Here is a 15007-nt window from a genome sequence, read left to right as displayed (position 1 = left end):
ATATGTTTGTCCTTAGAGATACAATGAAACACACAAATGGACAACTGAAAACAACTGGCACAAAACAACATTTACGTTTCTAAGACCTGTTACCTCTCTTCTTTGTCATCTTTCATTAAACCAGACTAAGAGTCTACAGCCATTCTAGCAGCTCTGTGAGGCTGACACAGCATTGCTTTGAGCTAAATGTTAATGTCAGCATACTAACATGCTCACAATGACAATGCTAACATGCCGATGTTTAGCAGGTATAATGTTTACCATGTTTATCTTAGTTTAGCGTGGTGCGGTGGTGCAGTGGTTAGCACTGTCGCCTCACAGCAAGAAGGTCGTGGGTTGGAACCCCGGTTGCCCCGGCCTTTCTGTGTGGAGTTAGCATGTTCTCTCCGGGTGCTCCGGCTTCCTCCCACCATCCAAAGACATGCAGACTAGGTTGATTGGTGACCCTAAATTGTCCTTAGGTGTGAGTAGTTGTTTGTCTATGTGTGGCCCTGTGATGGATTGGCGACCTGTCCAGGCTGTACCCTGCCTTTCGCCCGATGGCAGCTGGTATTGGCTCCACCTGTACGCAGGATAAGCGGTTGACGATGGATGGATGAATGTTAGTTTAGCGTGTTAGCATGCTAACCACCCATGAACCAAAGTATTGGACAAATTCAAATTTGACGGTCAGGGAATCCCCAATGATATTACAATTCATCCTTCCATCAGGAACATGAGTGTCTGAACCAAATTTCAATCCATCCAATAGTTGCTGAGATCTTTCACTCATATTCACAAACTTCATGGTGGCACTGAAGGAAAAGTCCAGGGATCATCAAATTCATTAGGATTCATCTTCTGGGAACTATTCCTGTATGTATAACATTTTGTGCCAATCCATCCAGGGATGAGCTACTTCCCTGGATAAGTGAAAACTTTGACCTGCACCTGGCACTAAAGGTGAAGTCAGGGGATCAGCAAAGTCAGTAGGATTCATCTTTTGGGAACCATGAACATCTGTACAAAATTTCATGGCAATCCATCCAATAGTTGTTGAGAACTACCACTACCAGTACTACCACTACTACTATTATTATTATGTGATGTGATGTGATGTTTTTCACTGTGCTATAGAATTCTTGAATAAAAGACACATCGTTTTCAAGAGAGACAAAAATTAAAAATGTTAGGTTGAAGCTTTCATCTAGCGATCACAATGCATTTACAGCTAAGACAGTAGTTAATGAGCAGCGGTGAATTAAATGTTCATAAGCAGCAATGAGTCCAAAAAAACATTTTCAATGCGCTCTTTCTTTGTTTTCAGTTCTCTGAAAGTTGTGGAGAAAGGGCACTCGTCTGAGAGATTTGTAACTAGCATACCTGAGTCACATACAGTCCATAAAAGATGTGATGTGTTTTATCACCTGCATTTTCATAGTAAAGCTCTTTCATAACAGAAAAAAACATCCCATGACAAGAGTAGAACAGTAATGATACTATTATGCATTCTTCTTTATCTTTATATATGTAAATGCTTTTAGGCAGCAGAAAGACAAGGAAGGCAACAAGGATATGCCATTTAGCTGCTAATGTGCACCACAGGGCTCAGAAATACTTTACCTTTAGTTTTCAAATTGTTTGCAAATTAAAAAAGCCCCCAAAGGTGCTTCCCTTGCTGCTTCTTTGAAACAATTAGGTAGAACAAGTCTGAAATCGAAGCAGTGCCACCCTTCTGCGAGGAACCTGCAGCGAGGAATCTTTTCACAGAATGCTCAGCCCCCACATCAAAACATTTTATAGGGCCGAAATCAAATTTTTGTGAGAGAGAAAATGCTAAACAGGCATCTGAGAGACAAGAAACAAAAGTGAAAGCAGAGATCCTCGGGAGGCTTCTCCCACTGGCTCAAAATACGTTTTCCTAACTGTCTTCAAAATATCTATGCTCGCTTTTAAATTGACACTGTGATCTCATATCTCTCCCACTACCACTCACAAAATAATACAGGTGTTGTTGCTTGGGGCTTGAATACAGAAAATCCTTCCAAACTGTCATGCCGACATGCCTATTTTTGACATTTTAGTGCTGCTGTGCACAGATTAGATGTTCATTTTAGACCTGAAGTAGTTTACAGCATTTAGAAGGCAGTTAAAGCTTTCCAGACTCTATGTTTGTCCCTGATATATTTAGGGTGGTATTGGATCACTGGCTGCTGTATAAAGGTGGTTTCCAACATGATCAGTGAATCACTGAATAAGATGCATGAACAGCGCGCACACACACACACCCACACACGGTCAAAAATGAATGTAAAACATGGCAAAAACTGAAAGCAGTGGAATATAATTTTTAACATATACTGTATCTATACAACACAATCACAGTATTTAAATCAAGATGTTGTGGCACGTCAACGAAATTAAAAGCAGCTTAGTATTGTCAGCCTTTTCTTGCAGTAATACTTAAAGCAACGCCTACCCACAGCCCTCTGCCATTAAGGCTAACAGTGTTAAATATTTCACAAGAGAAAAAAAGGAAAAATTAGAGACGATTCTGTAAAAACAGAATTTTAGATTTAAATTTTATTGTCCCAGAGGGAGATTTGTTTTCACAGCCGGTACAACTCAGAAACATACAGAGATAAATTATTTTATAATAACACAAATCATCTTGTGATTCCCTAAAAATGACCTCACAACCGTAGGGTGAGAGGCAGTAAAGCATTAGGCTAAATTAAATTGTTCAACATTATGGGTGGCAAATACGCTTATTCGCTTTTTCTCTGAGAGTTGGGTGAGAGTATTGATGCACTCTCATCGCTGTGCAGTAAGTATGTAGCTCCAAAGGGTGCGATTAGCTAAGCTTAGTAAGAACTGGAAACAGCTAGCCTGGCGGTTTTTGTTAAATTGGAGAGAGCCAGGCTAGCTGTTTGACCCTGTTTTAAGTCTTGATGCTAACCTAAGCTAATCAATAAACTTGCAGTTCCAGATCTGTATAGTGCCTAACATACAGACATGAGAGTGGTATAAATTTTCTAACTCTTGAAAAGAAAGCGAGTTAGGATATTTCAAACACAACATTTCAATGCACATTATGAATACACTTTGTATTATCGAAAAGAACATAATGCTCCAAGAGTTTAAAGATTTATCCCTACAGGCTTGCAGTTATTATTGTTTACTGTACATTACATAGCCAGATTGAGCTGTGAGTGTTTGTGCCTCATAAGAGTCTGAAGACTGAAGAGGGATTTCTCTGAAAGCTCCACTCTTTCACTTCCAGTTGTCCAAAGCTAGCCTTGGAGAATGCTGATGGACAGAATGCAAGCAGCTCATGTGTAAATCTCTTGGAAAGGAGTATCTGATTTATACTGCAGTGCTTTCATAATGACGTGCATAACTGTCTCTTTATCTAGCTGTCTGTTTTCCTTTTGGTGTCTATCAAAAAAATAAAATAATAATTATTTCAGTGGCTAATGATTATACAATGTTCAAACGCGTCAAATAAGTTACTGTCAGGTTACTGAGCAAAATAAAAATATCCAACTCTGTTGTGCCATTCGGTAGACACAATTCAACACAACACTGAACTCTTTTCTTCCACTCTTTCTAACTCTATTTAGGATCATAATCCAAATGGCTAATTAAGGAGGGATGTGGAAAATTCATCACTGTGCTGACAAAATACACATTTAATGAACACATCAAACTGCAAAAGGCAGATTTCACACACTTCAAATGCTGCTGTGTTAGTCACTCTGTCCAAACATATCTCTTTCTCACATGATGACATCAGATACATTCATAAATTCATTAAAAAAAAGTGAAAACAGTGGAATGTCTGTAAAATAAACAGACACTTTATATTAGACTGAGGGCTTAGATGCAAGTGTCCTCTGTAGCAAATAATCAATTCTTTCAGGTACAGCCTACCCACGCATACACACGTACAGGTACTTTGTGCTTTCAAGCCTCCAGCCAACCTTAAGAGCTCCCACCACTGAGAACAAAAAGCAGGCAGCACTTTGTTTCATATGCTCAGTGGGGTGGGGCCTGCCTCTGCCCACCACACACTGTGTGTATGTGTGTGTGCCCTTGTGTTTTTGCATTCGTAGGTTTTTGTGTGTGATGTATGTTAATAATGCTGTGTGGTTGATCTTTCCTCATGACTGGAGTGAGGAGCAGGTAGCACAGGGAAAGCTTTGAGTTGGCTGACTATACTGCATACACGCGCACACACATGCAACACTGTACTTGCTGTAGTTTTGCAACTGTTTACTGATTTACTTTGGGGACTCCCAGACTGGCGCAGCAGTTTCAGTATTGGGCCTTGGGTGACTGCCAATCAATATGACACTAACTTTGGAAGAAAAAAACATCCATTAACTGAGCAGCACACTGCTGAATATAGTCACAAACAATCACTCCTACTCCTACACTAAAATCAAGAGGTTTTCAGTTCTGCACTAAGCTATTTTTAAGGTATGTATTCAATAGATTTTATGGCCATTTTCCCATTAAACAGTCAGCATATATCACTCAATTCTTACTTATTCATTCTCAAAGAACTGTTTGCTTAAGAGCATGGGTTGAAGTCAAAGTTCAGATGAAGGCAAAAGAGGAAGGTCAATTAGACATTCACATAATAATTACGGACACAAATAATTTAGTCATGATATATTATAGTAGTCATTGATATTGATATTATAATCATTGACATGTATATTCACTTATATTTCACTTGGTTGATGACTCGCAAGTTACTTCACATTTATTCATTTCTCACATATCAGGTCTTAATACCAGTGGTTTGCCACGGCAACCAAATATTACTGAACAGGACACTTATATAAAGGTTTATAAAACCTTGATCATGTGTCAAATTCCAATTAACATATAAGATTTTTTTTTAAAGGAGAGAAAAAGTACACACACACACACACACACACACACACACACACGCACGCACGCACGCACAATATGTTTTAGTGAAATGCTCGAAACATTTTAAATATTTCAACATGTTTGCTGAATTGAGGCAATGGGGTTGCAATGCAATGATCTCTGTCCATAAACCAAAGATAAACCTTTTACAACCTCTGCTTATTTTTTCCTGTAAAAAAATGTAACCTGGTTTGAAATAAGCTTATTTGCAATAATGTTGCAAAATCAGCGATGCAAAGTAACAAAGTGACAAACTTAAGGGATAAATCTCCACCTTTCTTCCAGAGGTACAGCACAAATATAATACCACTTCACCCCGTCTGTCTGTTCACAATTGATACCAGATCACAACAAGCCAATCCTGACATTAATTAGATCTGTGGTGTCCTAAGGAGGATTGTAAAGCATTAACAATTAAGTAACCTGATTTCTCCTTAGCAATTATTAAACTGACAAAATATTACAGCAACTCTAAAGAGGTATTTTTCTCATGTGCTGTTCTACCTCCACAGAATTTGATCAACTTAACTTCTATGAAAGAAAAAAATCTGCAGAAACTAAAACTTCCTTGAATCTGGGTCACTCTTGCATTGGAGGAACATCATTAAAATGGAATGGCAGGTATGTCTTTCCTATGATCATCATGTGGGACTGTGACAGATACATGGCTCCTAACTGCCTCCACCCAACGCTGTCCGTCAATTAGGGTGTCAGGTTCCTGTAAAATAATCACCCAACACTTTTACCCTGATCTCACAAGACTTTGTTTCTCAACCTGTGCGGCTCTGTGAAGCCAACAAGCTGAAGGAACAAAGGAAAACGTAACGGCACACTAGAGATCTTCACTTGCATTTCTGACAGATCCTTCTTGAAGGAGACAACAATCAAGGTGTGTCAGTGTTGACACGGAGTAGTGACAGAGCTAAAAAGTGGTCAAGGATTAACCTAATGTTCCAATTGATGCACCTGTAGATTTCCAGATGACTTTCATGAACAGTGGATGTTAAATAAGCCACTGAGACAAAGACACAATCGATTTGCAAAAAACACACAACATCAGCAACATTCATAGCAACAGGGCATATATTTAGCCCCTGCTTGTCACATAGTCATGCCTGACACCCAATCTCGGCACCAAAAGCCACGACGGAAATTCAAAAAGAACCTAAAAATAACTGTCTCAAGTGACAAAAGACTAAGATGACTCACAGAAGGGTGACCTACATCACTGTCAAGACATCATAATGTTCAAAGATCTATTTATTGGTAAGTAATGTAAAACTTGCATGCTTAAAGGCATTGGAGATGACAACACATCCTTTACTTAAGTAGAAGTACTAATACCATATTGAAAAAACGACTCAGTTACAAGTAAAAGTCCTGCATTGAAAACATTATGTGAGTAGTATGTAAGTATGTAAGCAAAATCAGGATAATGTACTTAAAGTATTACAAGTAATCAATACAGAAAAATGGTACCTGTGACTACATGTCATTAGATTATTATTATTATTATTATTATACACATGCATTAATATAAAAGCAGGGTTTTACTATTGTAGTTGGTTGCAGTGGAGCTCATTTTAATCTATTGGGTAAGTATTTTCATTATGGATCAATCAGCTATTTATTTTCTCCATTAATCATTAGATTGTCTGAAAATTGAGAAAAATGCAAAACAAGGAAAGACAGAAATGTTCCTCACATTTGAGAAGCTGGAACCAACTATTTTTCTTTCAATCGATTCATTTACTAATCAAGTAATCGTTTTAGGTGTATTTGTATATTCTGTAGTTAAATTTATAGCAAAACATTATTTTAATTTGTAAAGTAACTAGTAACTAAAGCTGTCAGATAATTGTATTGAAGTAAAAAGTACAATATTTCCTTCCGAAATGTACTGAAGTAGAAAGTGGCATGAAAAGAAAAGACACAAGCAAATATGTACAGTACTTGAGTAAATGCACCTTTTACCATGTTTATTTATGTTTTTAAAATCAATTACCCCATGTCATAATTGTTAAATTGTTAAATCTACAACAACACTAACGTTGTTGTCTGTAATAACGTAGTGTGTCCTCACGTTATCTAGATCAGAGGTGACAAAGCTGGCTTCTTTGTCAGTGTTGAGATCTATTCATCTTCCCTGAGTGCTCACCTTTTTGCACTTGTCAACCTTTTCACACTCATCACTCCAAAAAATCTATTTACACACCATTGTTACATTTCATTCTGGTCATTTCTCTGGTCCAGGCTGTTGCTAGGCCAAGCTGCTCAATCCCTTGTTTGGTTAGCATATATATTCAGCTGCATTTCAGCACCCGGCTTTCTTTGTTAGTCATGACTTAGTATGCTTACCCATGCTTATATTTAAGAACAAAGAGTCGGACAGTAAAATGGCTACAGGGGGCAGTGATGCTTTTATCTGAGTATTTATCTTTGTGATGACATTTCCACAGTCCCAAAGGCTTTCTGATGCCTCTTTAACAGTGGTTGGGGGATTAAAATGTGTTAGCCATACTAACAGCCAGCTAATGCTACAAACTTACTATTCTTCCACCCCACACACCACCACCAAAACTCCACTTTCTGGCTATTTAAAATATGTCACCATCTTTGTCATGTCAAATGTGTCGTAATTTCGTGTGACTAAAACGACCTAGACTATGCACACTTCATTAAGCTATGGTAAACTTCAGGTTGAAAAGTTTAATTTGATAAATGCATTGCAACTGATACAGCACTTTGGCTCACATTAATTAATAGGGCAGTCATTTGAAACTCTAATTTAATGTAGCATTAAACTGTGTTATACAAGTGAGTAACAGAGACGTAAGGCAAAAGGGTTAAGTATTTGTACCCTGTAAAAAATAAAAATGCATCTGCTCTGCAGTGGCTGGGGCAAACTGAAAGATACCCACAAGACAGATTTTTCTCCGCACATCAATTACCAGACTGCCCATAGTGATTTATGTTAACTGAAATTGTTTACTAAACACAAGTATCCCATTATGCAAAATGTATCATGCTTAATTAGTCTTTGCTGCAGTAAGAGTGTCTTGCGGTGTAAGCATATTAAATCTTAAGTCACATCAGCTTCAACTAAAGTAGAAACATCATCATTGCAGTGGTTTTGGCTCATGATATTAATAGTAGAGTCAAAAGATATGGATTTACAATGAATGTTTTATTCATGACGTTTTAGAAGCACAGCATGTTTATTTGGATTTGATACATTTCAATCATTATTTCTTTCATTCACCTGTGGATGGTATACAGTATATAGCAGTGGCTAAATTATGCTTCTAAAGTGATCAAACCATTACCATCTAGTGAAGGGACCAAGGGTAGAATATATCCAAAGTATCATGCATACATTATATGAATAATTTGGAGAGCAGAATTTCATGTATAAATGGGCAGTTTTTATGTTCCAGTGGGCTAAGCCTCGAGGTCTTCATGCATTTGGTGGTGTGTGTATATGTATATGTCCACAGCTAATCTTGCATACTACTAGACAAATGAGCCTAATATTGCATATAATAGTGCACATTCATGACTATATGCTCATCTCTATTGATTGTGGTGATTATTGACTTGGCTATTGTAAAGCATTTCTGTCAATGGTCTGGGCTTAAAACAAGACTTGCTTAGTCTGTTGAAGGCCACATTCTGGTCTTTGTTGTGGCTCAAAAACTGACCATCCATTGAAAAGTTTGGTCTCATCCTGAACCGGAGCATCTGCAGATTATTTCCATACCCGATGTGTTATGAGCCACTAAAGTTAGGGATGATAGGAGATGAATAAATCCCCATTTTGGGGTTATTTTGTGTAGTGTGTTACAACAAAATGTTCTAAATAAATAGGTATGTTCAAATTCTGAAGTTTGGACTCATCGTCCCGTTTATTGTTGCCTTTGTTTATACAGTTAAGTGAACCGTGGATGCTCGGTTATATCTTTACACTATTCTATGCAAAGAAAACTGAGACTATTCTATACAAAAACACTTTATTAAAAATGTTGCATACATCTATGAGAAAATGTACACTATACTATACAAAAAACCTTCTCCTCTTCATTCCTCTGCTCTCATTCACACCCCGGACACACAGCCTGCTATGCACTCCCAGTTCCCCATCCACATGCTCCAAGACACACCTGGTGGAAAACTGTACCCTACTAAGTGCACTTTTCTTGTTCATTTTGTTTTTCCTGGAGAAACTATCCACCCTTGTAGGACAACCTTCAGAAATCCAGCCAACAAAATATCCTTGTCAAGCAATTGCTGAGTTTCTTCATGATTTCAGAACGTACCTACCAGCCATCTTGTGGTAAAATACAGTTACTACAACATTTGCTTGGTGTACATAATGGCAGACAAAGAAATACAAGGGATTCATTAATTTCCTCTGCCAGTTTAATCCCTTTCGGGGTCATGAGGGGTTGGATCCTTTTCCTGCATACTATGTAAGAGACAATCACATTGCAAGTGTATAACAAGAATAACAGAGAGGACAGGAAGTCTCTTTCTTCTTGCTGTGAAGTGCTAATCACTGAGACAGTTATTCTATTGCCCTAAACATAAACAGTCTTTATTTATATTGATCACACAGCACATCGACCACGCATTAATGGAAAAAATCTTTCTATTGCTGGGCTGGAAAGTCTGCGCATACATCACCTGTAATATCTCACGCCTGATGCTCCTACAATAGAGTCTGAATGTGAATGAGCCACATGCGTAAAACCAGCCAGCTTGCTGAAACAATAATTCACCTCTCCTAAGCCCCACACAGTCTAATGCTCAACCAATACTTCTGGTTTTATTATTTATGTAAAAGAAATACTGTCAGCTTACTGTGGGACAGAAAGAAAGATCTGAAAAATGTCAGTCCAGGAGGCTGATATGCTACATGGCCCGCTTGACACAGATGATGGTTTCTTTTTAACTAAATGAGCATTTACTATTGTGCACACACTCATTTGTTACAGTTGTCACGGACACCCTGTCATTCAAATTCATCAGCGGTTCACTGAGCTGGAATATGACATGATTGGCTCCCACCACACAGTTAATCATGCATTTCTGCATTCTGCCAGATTGTTTTCTGCTATTAAAGTCAATCTTGTTGGACTGATTATGCTCACTGTTCTTCTCACAGCGTAAAATTATATAGCATCCAATCAGAAGTTACTACTTCTCACACTTCAGACATACAAAATCATGCTGGCAATGGCACATTCATCAAGCTCATGCATTGACAGGGAATGGATTCTGCGTCAGTGTGGACTTAACTGACCCAAACTACCTATACACTAATCATCAAATGCCAGCAGTTAGTGGAACTTCACAAGTTACAGCTGTCTACACAGCCAAAACATAAGTTGTTTGCTAATGTTTCTTATTTATTTTTTTCATGGTGGATTTAGATCAAATCAGAGCGTTTAAAACAGGATTTTGGGGCACTTGGGGGCAGTTGAAAAACAAAATTGGCACATTTCACCTTGTAAAGTTAATGTGGCGAACATGTTAGCAATTTCGACATCCAGCAAACACGAAAGAAACATGAGCCCTCATTTGCAGTCATATTCCCGGTCACTCCCTTTTTAGCCCTATTTTGGTCTCCACCAACACCTGAGAACTATATTTTGCGCCTTAGATGCTAAATGTTCCATGATATACACCAACAAGACTCTTACTATCAAGAAGGTCCAGAGGGTTTATCAAAGTTTTATTTAATGAAAATAAAACTTGGGCACTAAAATCAATGAGTTAAAATATGCTTAACCATTCTGCAGAGCTGGTTACTATGAATATATAATAATAATATTGATTAGTGCAGCTTTAACAGAGAATGAACAATTTATTTTATAGCACATGCTTGTGCATGCTTGCTTGGAGGACATTCACAGGCAGGCTCCACATAAAATACAGCAGCTGATTGAGCAAGCCATCTATCGTATCCATGGTGATATGCTACAATGGTGGAGAGTGAGAGCGAGTCCCACAGTTTACCTGTTTATTTACTCTACAATTAATGTGGAGTGGCCTCCACAGCTGTGTGTAACTTCATACAGAGTGACTCTCTGCGGTGAAGTGCTAGTGAAGATTGATTAGTTTTGAAAAAAGCAAAAACATTGAAGGTAATTGTTGATGAGGAAATGGAAAACTAAAGCCTTTACTTAAAGTGAAAACAAGCATGGGTCTTTCTGTAACAAACAAAACAGTTTAAAGGCTAACATGTTACTCTGTGCTGCCTTTTAGCTGATTCCTTTAAGCGGAATAAGCATGTCGTCGTCTTTTTGCTTCACATGTCTGCCCATATGTCATAAAAATACCATTTGGATTTTGCAACGGTCCCAGGTAGATGTATTGGTTGTGTTTTCCTAAAGCTTTGACTGCAGGTGAACTACCATACACGTCCCATGAAATAACCTGGCACCAGTATCAGCTTCTGTGCATTCACAAGCACACACAGTCACACAACCATAAATGGAACAATAATCATACTTACAGTTGGTGAAAGTGAAGTTGATGATCCTCTCTCCAAACCACCTTCCAATACTGAAGTCCCTTTAATCCAGATGTGTTTAGAGAGCCTCTTTAGATTAATTGATCGATTAGCAGGCCGGCGGGAGAGGTACAGGAGAGTGGTTGCGACTCACTCCATCTCTTGATTGAATTTCCATTGTGGTGCATTTGTGTCACCAGGTACTCTGACTACAGGAGGGAGAGGACACAGGTCACCACACTCGACAGGGTTCCACTTTCTTTGCAGCCTGAGAGGCCTATCTCAGCGGCTCTATATGTGCAGAGAATTGACAGGCTGACACAAAAGCTCTCTGGAGATCCGTAAAGAGAGACACACTTACTGATTCTGGTACTGTGAGGCCTTTCACACACACTCACAATACTACGACAAACACCCACATTTTCACACAACATAACATATAGACAATATGTGATTAAGACAATATGGAAACACCTGACAGATAGAAACTCACCGTTTTCTTATAGTGGTTCAAAATGGTTCTTGTGGCTGCTGGCGGAGGAAGAAATACCCAAGAAAAAATGTCATGATAGATCTGCCCACTCTGATGTGTTGAATGAAGGACACCGGATATCCACAATGTTAACCTGAGAGGAATGCATAATTTAGAAAGGCCAGAAGAGTGTCACATATAGCCATCAGGTTACACTGATAGGGGACGACCACTTTCCTTCACAGTAAACCTTGATTTCCTGATATTGTCATCATGTGAAATGTATAAACACATTTTTCATTTTTTGTTTTCTTTTTTTCATATGCTTGGTGCTAATATAACAGGCTAGATGGGAACACCAAATTCTCATTAGCCCTAATTAGGATGGCAAAATGGAGTCCTGCTGAAATAAAATAGCATTTGGGAGTATAAAAGCATTAAAATACATCTGGATCTTGAAATGAAGACACTTAATGTCACAACAGTTGGTGCACTGTCAAATCAGAATCCAACTTACTGGCAGAGCTTACTTATTTTTTTTGTTTGTAATGCAATAAAGGCTAATACTTCAGGAATAATCTTGCAGTTTTGGCGTAGCTCTGTAATAGCCTTGAAGTATGTGGTCCCTCTAAGCTCGGTTTATTTCCTAGGCCTCCTTAAATTATTTATGATAATTAGAACAATTCTTTTATTTGACATGGGAAGTTAGCCAACTCTAGACAAGAAGAAAGAAAGAAGAAAAGTAGAAGCAGGCAATCATGTGCACTGGTTTAACAGAACATTAGTACACAGTACAGCAATGCTCCCAAACTAATTCAATAGTGTGCATGTTATCTAGACTTTTAGCTTAAGTCATGACCCAATATTTGATTTGTAGGCAATAAAACCAGAATATTGTGCTAAGTCAATATGCATAAATACAATATTTCTGTGTTGTTTTGGTTGAATTCTTTAAACGCTGTGTAAGTTTTTTTTAATGATCCCAATTGAATGCCAAAAGCTGAAACACATAATAAACCCCACCTTGTTATTAGTACCATCTGTGTAAAGTTTTCTCACTCGCTTTAGTACATTTCTCAGATCAGAAATGAAATTCTCAAAACCACTTGTTCAACCTCTACATCATCTCATCTCTTGTGCACATCATTAAAGCAATTTCTCATTGCTTTGAACAAATTGCAAATGCTTTGACACACTGAAGCAAATGATTATGTACAATTGTCTGCTGTTTGCTTATGTCATGCTGATCACAATGAACTACCAGCACTCTGCTGAATAGCCTTACCCCTCAAAACATCTAGGCACAAGTTCATTGCATAAGTCACTACATGCAAAATGGCTGAACACGTTGTCAAAATCAAAGTTAAATAAAGTCAAACTTGATTGTCATTCAAGTATACAGCAAAAATAGACAACAACAAATCACAACATACTACAGTAGCAACACAGCCATCAGACCATTCGACCGATACTCAATACACAGTGAACAACAAAAATACACAGTGTGCAATATATATGATATATGCCAGAAGATGTATATACTTATATACATATATATATATATATATATATATATATATATATATATATATATATATATATTTAGAGAGAGAGAGTGAGAGCGAAAGAGAGAGCGATATATCGTCTATATCTATCAATCGTATTTTCTATGCATGTCTATTAGACTTTTTTTGTGTAAATGTCTCCTTACTGTAACTGATGAAGATATCTATTGTGAGGTGGATGAGAATCTTTATTAATTACAGTACGAACAGTAAAAACATAACTGTGAATCCTGTCCAATCTCTTGCAATGTATAACTTTATACTGTTCAAATTGATTTGACATATTGAAGAAGTGCAGCCTTGTGTATTTTCAATCATTGTCATCAAAACGTTAGTCATAGTTTACATCAGAAAACACATACAGAGTACACTGTTATGTTGATAACATGACTAAACATTTTGACTATCTTGTTCATACACAATGACACAAGGACTTGTCATTCTGATGGCACTGACATTTTCAATGACAAAGATTTGCTTTTGAGAGACAGACTAATTGGATTTTGAGCAAGTTACTGGCTTTTGCAGGTAAACCACTGTGTTGTACTGTTTGTTTGATATGTTTAGAGAAACATATCAAATGTTAGGGATGATTCGAGAAATGTACCAAACCAAATGAGAAAAACTGTAATTTGCTCCTTGAAATTTGTGATGTAAACAGTTTGTCTCTGTTTCATCATAATGTGATTGCCATGCTTTAGTGCAGCTGTATCTCAGCATGGCTGACATAGTGCACGGTCCCTCTTTATCTGGTCTTTGTGCATTCCCACGGAAAAGGACTGTGGTTCGACTGAAATAGCCTAAGAAATAACAGCATGTTTTTCAAAATATGCTCTTCAGCATCATCTGCTGCTTTTGTAAGAAGCACAGGTGGCTTTACTGATGTCTGTTCAATAAGAATCAGAAACAGCTTTATTGCCAAGTAGTTTTTACACATATAGTTATACATTACACATGCATGTATCCCTTTCAAGTTATTCACACATTTGTGGAAATGTGATACCTAACTGGATGCAATAACTGGGGTGACCATGAAAGTTAGAGAAGTGAGGTGAAAAGTAACAAGGGTACTCACTAATGTGCTATTGAGCAAGGCACTATTCTGCAGCTGTGAAATTATCAGAGATGATAATGCTTGCACTGGGCAGCTTCACAAATAGATATGACAATATGTCTTCAATCACAATCACAGCCTTTAAATAACACATTGAATGATGGCTGAAATCCATTTAGCTGCTTCAGTTTAAGGGTCCATGGTGGCTCACTGTCATCCTGTCATGACTTACTGGGACATTTGAACAGAGTGTAGTAATGTTATTGGTAACACCTGTGCTTCTCCGCCCATCAGAAGACAAATCATCTTTTAAATAAAAGGCTTTTGAGGCATTTAGCAATTCTGGGAAAGAAAATGTGTGCCGCTACACTTTCTCTGGATAAATAAAGGTTTGAAAAATCAAACAGAAACTTAAATCTGAATGTTTCCAATGTAACATTCCAGCATGTCCAGCAAGCACTCTAAAATACCTCATACTG

This window comes from Micropterus salmoides, unplaced genomic scaffold (assembly GCF_014851395.1).
Source record: "Micropterus salmoides isolate LMB-PRFRI ecotype aquatic unplaced genomic scaffold, ASM1485139v1 Ms_hic_scaffold_15, whole genome shotgun sequence".
In the NCBI taxonomy this organism is placed as follows: domain Eukaryota; kingdom Metazoa; phylum Chordata; class Actinopteri; order Centrarchiformes; family Centrarchidae; genus Micropterus; species Micropterus salmoides.
Note: the sequence above shows the minus strand (reverse complement) of the source record.